Consider the following 7,250-nt stretch of genomic DNA (forward strand, 5'->3'; position numbering starts at 1 on the left):
ACGTGCCTATTAAGCTTAGCCAAATGCTTGAATGCAATTCTGAATCAACTCTGTGGCGTCAAATAATTCGGCACTCAAGAAATTACATTTCGGGCGCCAACTGATTTGGCGCAACAAATCTGAGTCATAAATTATAAATTATATTTTGGTGGAACTTTAAATCCAATGGTTATGCTAATTATTGGGTGCTTCTATTATAAACCGTCAGATTTAATGCTTCTAATTTTCTGCGTTAAACTATCTGGCGCTTCCTTGAAATGCATGTCTATTAAAAGAAATAAGATAAGATAAAGATGACATTAATAATTCAACATTAGAGGAGTAATAAAGTGCATGTTTGTTAAAAAAAAATAACCTGAGTAATCACACCAGTTGGAGTTACAAAGCGGTGGAGAATGTAGAAGGGTAGAGAAGAGGTTGTAAAGATGGTGGTATAAAAGGAGTGTGGGGATCCACCAAAAACTTATATTATAACACACTCTTGTCTTCGATCTCAATCAATAGGGACTTAAACTATTTAGATTGATCACGTACTACTTGTGCTAATCATTATAGAGATAAAACAATACAATGTCAAAAGGGAAAAACACAAAATACCAAAAGTTTTGTTAACGTGGAAAATGACACCTGCATAAAAATCTCGGGACCTCGCCTAGCTTTTAACACCAAACTGTATTAAGCCACTATGGACACTAGCCTACTATCAAACTTCGAACTGAAATGTAGTTGAGACCAACCCTCTAAGCAATCATCTATAGTCGTGCTCCTTATGTTTCTTGAACGTCACAAGGCTCTACGCAGTCAACTGATTTTCTTAGCTGGCGTCATTTACAGTCTAAGAGTTGCTTCAACCTAAGTGGAGACTTTTAATACCAATCTTCCTCTAACAGATAAGCCTATTTGATTTCCGTTTGATCTTTCGATCTAGGTTTGGAAATCTGTTTGCAATAGACAAAGTCCAGCAAACGTAAATAAGCTGGAACACTTACATTCAGTTAGCTGAGAAGTCTGAATTACTAACCACCTCTCATGAACAATCTAAATAAATGTAAGAAGAAGAGTTTTACATATCTATCTCGAGGAATCACAAAGTCTGAGATGAAGAGAACTTTGCGATTTCTATCTATCTGGTTTCCGATTGGAGATTACAAAAACCTCGACGATTTGTAAGAACAAGATCGGGTTAAAAGAACTATCAGGTAAAAGATAGTCTTACATGGCTTTACGAATCCCTAAGTGAACTCTTTAAATCTTAACCTAATTATGTTTCTCAGGGAAAACATATGTCATAAAGGACGACTCTAGTTTGCAACTATGACACAAAAGTGTCAGGGATTGAGATATCATGTTGTATGAGTCTCTTTATTTATAGATTTGCAAGGATCTACGGAGCTTGGAATTTAAGCTATGATAACTTGAGATTCGAGCAAACACTTTGTCAGTTTAGATGAAACTCTTATTAAGAATTCATGTAAGCATGTAAAAAATCCGCCTTGAAATTACACAGAAGAATATATATGGTCCAGGGTTATGGAACCGTGTACAATGATATTTCGTATTTGCAAATATGATTTACGAACTTTCAAGTATAAGTCATGTTCATTAACACTCGAGACTTAAACCATGATTCACAAACACATAATGATTTAGTAAACAAGGTTGTCTTAGATGTGTGTATGACAGTTGTAGCAATGCCAATCTGCTTAGTTCGATACTAGCTAGGTATGTGTAGGGGTACACATACCTATGGACCAGTCCGTGTGAAAAAGTGGGGGTCTAACAACCACACCCAATATTTCGCTTAGCAATCTGTATGGACAAACTTCAATATACTTTTAAGAGAATCAACTAGACAGTCATACTTAATCTTAATAAAAGTATATCAAAAGAGTTATATTTCACCTTCTCGATTCAATACTTACTCAAGCAAATAGAAATCTGCGAGTCTAATTGAATACAAGAGAAATCACTTGAACGGTACCAAAGACCAATGTTCAAGGATCAATCAATTTCAATCAACAACCAAAGGTTGTATTTCCCAATTGATCGATTCAACGCACAACCTGTGATATTTCAATGATATAACAAAATATAACGCGTAAATAAATAACACAGACACCAGAATTGTTAATGAGGAAACCGCAAATGCAGAAAAACCCCGGGACCTAGTCCAGATTGAACACACACTGTATTAAGACGCTACAAACACTATCCTATTACAAACTAACTTCGGTCTAGACTGTAGTTGAACCCCAATCAATATCACACTGATCCAAGGTACAGTTGTGCTCCTTACGTCTCTGATCCCGGCAGGATACTACGCACATGATTCCATTAGCTCATCTCACCCACAACTAAGAGTTGCTACGACCCAAAGTCGAAGACTTTAATAAACAAATTTGTATTACACAAAAAGTCTACGGTAATAGATAGATCTGTCTCCCACAGAAATACCTACGAGTTTTTGTTCCGTCTTTTGATAAATCAAGGTGAATATGAACCAATTGATAACCCGAACTTATATTCCCGAAGAACATCCTAGAATTATCAATCACCTCACAATAATCTTAATCGACTAGCGAAACAAGATATTGTGGAATCACAAACAATGAGAAGAAGGTGTTTGTGACTTCTTTTATATCTTGCCTATCGAAGAAATTAATCTCAAGCCAATCTTACGATTGTACTCAAATACGATAGAAACAACAAGATCAGATCACGCAACTACATAGAAAATAGTTGGGTCTGGCTTCACAATCCCAATGAAGTCTTCAAGTCGTTAACCTACAGGGTCTCGGTATAAACCTAAGGTTAAAGGATAATCGACTCTAGATAATACAACTAGTATCACACATGAGGTGTGGGGATTAGGTTTCCCAGTTGCTAGAGTTCTCCCTTATATAGTCTTTCAAATCAGGGTTTGCAATCAATGTTAGCTTAGTAACAGAGCATTCAATATTCACTGTTAGATGAAAACCTGATTAGATTCGAGCTAATATCTTTCAACCGTTAGATCGAACTTAATTAGCTTGTTACACACAAATGAAATGCACGTTTATTTAGGTTTGTGTAACCGTACCCAAACATGTACACTTAGTTGGTTCAACAGTAGTTAACTAAATGGTTAGCCATATGAGCACTTTCATATCAACCATATTCATATTAACCATAACTAGTTCAAATGACTCAAGAGAACTAGTTAGAGAGTTGTTCAATTGCTTAGATCTCATAGAAGTATATAAGACACAGTCGAAGCAAAAATGATTTGATTCACTCGAATCAATTCATGAACTTTATAGCCACGGTTTGCAAGTATGCATTCCTTAGTTTATATAAGTTTAAGTTCACAAATAATCGTTTTGGAAACTAACCCACTTAAGTACGCATACTGGTACGCGGACTTAAGTACCCGTAATAAGTTTGTTTTTAGTTCACAAACTCCAGCAGAAATTCACGGGATGAGTTATCGCACAATGTTTATATCCTTTCAAGGTTATATTCTAAACTCTTATTTCAGTCATTGAAATATTCTTAGAGGACGTTATATAGTTGTTGTTCACAAGCTATTTTTCGTCAAAGCGATTTTCAAGTAATTGAAACTAATATGACTTTCGTCACTAGTAAAGATGAACTTGGCTAAAGCGAAAGCTTACCAACACATATTTCGAGAAATAGATAAGCGAGATAAACTCGGCTCGAAATAGCAAATGTGTATAATCATAGTCTATATAGCAATACGACTTTTGTCTCAAGATAGAAGATAAAGTATATAGACTTTTGAGTGATCGATAGATAAGTTCAAGTCTCCATATACCTTTTAGTCGATAAAGTTCCACGAGTTCCTTGAGTAGTTCTTCGTCTTTGTATGGAGTCTAGAGCTCAACTACACTTTTTATCCTAGTCCGAGACTTAGCTAATAGTAGACTAGAAATCAAGCCTTATAGTTTTGATCACTAACATTGAAAAACATGCTTGAGATAGAAACGCATGCGAGTTCGACCGAGCAGTGCTCTAACACCGTGAACTCAGGTTGGTGGGGTATGCGTACTTGGTATACATACATTTAGTCATTCGCAAACTCAGGCCATTGGCGTACGCGTACTAGGTATGCGTACCTTCCGATATTCATGAACTCAGAACCTCAGGGTACTGGATGTGCGTACCAATCCATATTATGGAACTCATATCACTAGGGTATGCGTATTGGGTGTACGTACCTATCATGTGTCCAAAATTTCATATAGTTCTGAAAACTCTCTTTAAGTAATTTGAAACATTCCCAATCGTCATATATATAGATAATAAATATTATTGCTTGGGCTATTTCCAAATGATCAACTTGAAATAAAAACAATTCGTGAATAATAAATTGTTATTAACCAAGATTGTCAAGGTTCTACGAACATCCATTGCTTGAGTCATATTTCGAGAGATTTATCAAGACAAGCTTGACTCGAAATTTCTCCTTTGCGATATTAAATCTACTAAAATCATACGACATAGTCTCATAAGATAGAATGGTAAATGCCTTGAGTAAATAGGATGGTTCAGTCTCCACATATATCTTTGTCGATGAAGTTCTCCAAATATCTTCGTTTGATTTCCAGTCTTCAATCTTCGAGGGTTATTCAGTGATGTTTGATACTCAACTTCCATACTTTAATCCTAATCCTAGTCCGAGACTTAACGTTAGTAAACTAGAAATCAAGATATATTTTTGTGCATTTAACATTAACAACAAGATTGAGATAAAAAAAAAAAAAAACTTTCAAGTTCGACCGGATAATGCTCTAACAACAAGTGGCTGGAAATGGATACCAAAGGATGTCTCCATATTATTTTTGAAAAAGAGGAAATAAGAAAAACTTCAACTCTGCGGCATCCACTGTACAACCTTTGTATCTTGATGACAGTTTGTTTTATGATAACTTTAGTGATTATAAAGAGTAGACATAATAAAATGATGAGAGTACCAAGTACAACATAATCTTTTCGATATCTGATACAGATACACCTTGTATGATTTTACCGAAAGAATAAAGAACAAAATATTATTTACATGGAGATAAACAATATCAAAATAAATCACAAATACTATGGAAATATTTACCTCAATTGTAAAGATAAAATATAATATAGAAGTAATGTAAATTGCACAAACACAAGATTTTTTTTAACGAGGAAAACTGTCTGGCAGAAAAAAACAGAAACCTATACCACTTTTGAATACTCTCATAATTAACTTGTTATACAAATTGACTAGCGCAACTTCGTACAATTAAGGCCGAGTAATACTCTTTCATCACTCAGTTTCTTTAATATCCCTGCACTTAAAACCAATCAGGTTTCCGTATGTGAATTCCAAGAGAAAGTCCACTATCTGGAGTTGTTTCCCCGTTGTGAATACTTCCGCTCTCAACTCCTTTGGATCGTAACCTGAACAACAAATAACTAACTATTTTAGTAACCAACTCATTTTTAAATCTCACAAATTAATCTTTAGATCATAGATAAAATAGATTAAAGGCACTTCCATTTAATTAATATAAACTTTTTTGGTCAAAGATCAAACCAAGGCATTGATTACCTAAATAATCAATCTCAGTGAACAAGCTTTATCCAAGAAACTTAACAAAAAGAAGACAATAGATAGTTTGTTCGATATTTACATAGGGTTATGTCTATCAAGATAGACTACTTGTTGAATCCCAGATAATCAAGCGTGCAAGAAGAATCACAAAGATCTGAAGAAAAAAAGCTTTCAAGTTTTCAATTTTCAAAGTAACCACTATAATCAACTTGATTCCACTATTGATCAACACATACCGAATGGAGTTTATTAACGCTGATTGATCAACAACTCTATCAACGGATCTTAGATCACGAGATATGTTATATTCAAATCCTCAAACAAACTTGAATGGCCTTATATCATAAATGAAGGAAAATAGAATAAGAAAGTTTGATTAATCAAGGATAACTATACCGTTATTTCTATATCAAATTAATTAATAGAGAAACTAAAATGACAATACGATATAGTTTCCAACCAACGGTACTATTAAAAGCTTTTTGATCCCAAAGAAGACTTTAAACGAACACAACGCAAGATGGTTCACCTAATTAGATTACTCATATCTCTTAACAAGTTGGCTTTCCACACGATCAATCAAGATGTATGTCAAATGATGAGTTTGTAAGAATACAAGCTCCATCATTTATAGTGTTATGAGCAAGACTTACCAATTCCCAAAATCCTTAAGATATGTTCGATATTAATATATTTTTGAAACTAACAAATACCAATTGTATTCCAACTATCAAAACAATATGTTTCATAGATGACAACTAATATTAGCTAGCACACATCCATGTACTTTACTAATATAGAGATATGCAAACCTTTGGGATGTAGTAAGCATATAATTTCGACATCTAAATATTGAAAAATCGATTTTCGGGATCACGAGTATAAAAGGAAAATACATGTTCAAATCAATGTGTCAACATTTATGAACATTCCCAATTTAACTTATATATATCGGTATTTGCAAAAACCTAAAGCTAGCAAACATATCGAAAATAGACCAAGCTAAACATTTGTCAGGATCGGTCTTTGCCACGAGGAGTCGGTCTTGAATTCAGATTTCAACTACGAGACAAGTTTCGCAAGTCTAATATTATGTTTCTTAAATTGCTTTTAAACATTAATCCACCTCCCAAACATCTCAAAGAAACATACCAGAGATAGGTTAAGGGGAAAAAATAGAAAACAAAAAAGTATATTTATATATAAAAAACCAGAGGTTTTTCTAAATCTCTCAAACAAACTTATCAGAAACAACTTAAGGAGAAAAAATTAGAGAAATAAGATGTTTTTAATAACAAAATCACTGAAAATAAAGAAACTGGACAGCAAAATCTCCGAGAATAAATATTAAGAACTTTCTAGGTAATTATATTTTTTAACTAAATCAAAAAACATGGTAATAACGTTTTTTCGGAACTTAAATACAATAAAATAACATCTACAAGTTACGCGTCCAGCTTCAAACTGTCGTTAGTCCATCAACAAGTAAAATATAAAACCAAAAAAAAATCAGAAATGTTTCCTTAAACGTGAAATTTCGGTTGCGGCATCATTTTATATTCAAATATAAGGGTGTAATTTTCAAAACAACTAACCATCTTAAAGTTGCTTCATAATTGTCAAAACAACTAACCAATAATCTTCTTCCATTTTCTCTCAT

This window comes from Papaver somniferum, chromosome 7 (assembly GCF_003573695.1).
Source record: "Papaver somniferum cultivar HN1 chromosome 7, ASM357369v1, whole genome shotgun sequence".
NCBI lineage: Eukaryota > Viridiplantae > Streptophyta > Magnoliopsida > Ranunculales > Papaveraceae > Papaver > Papaver somniferum.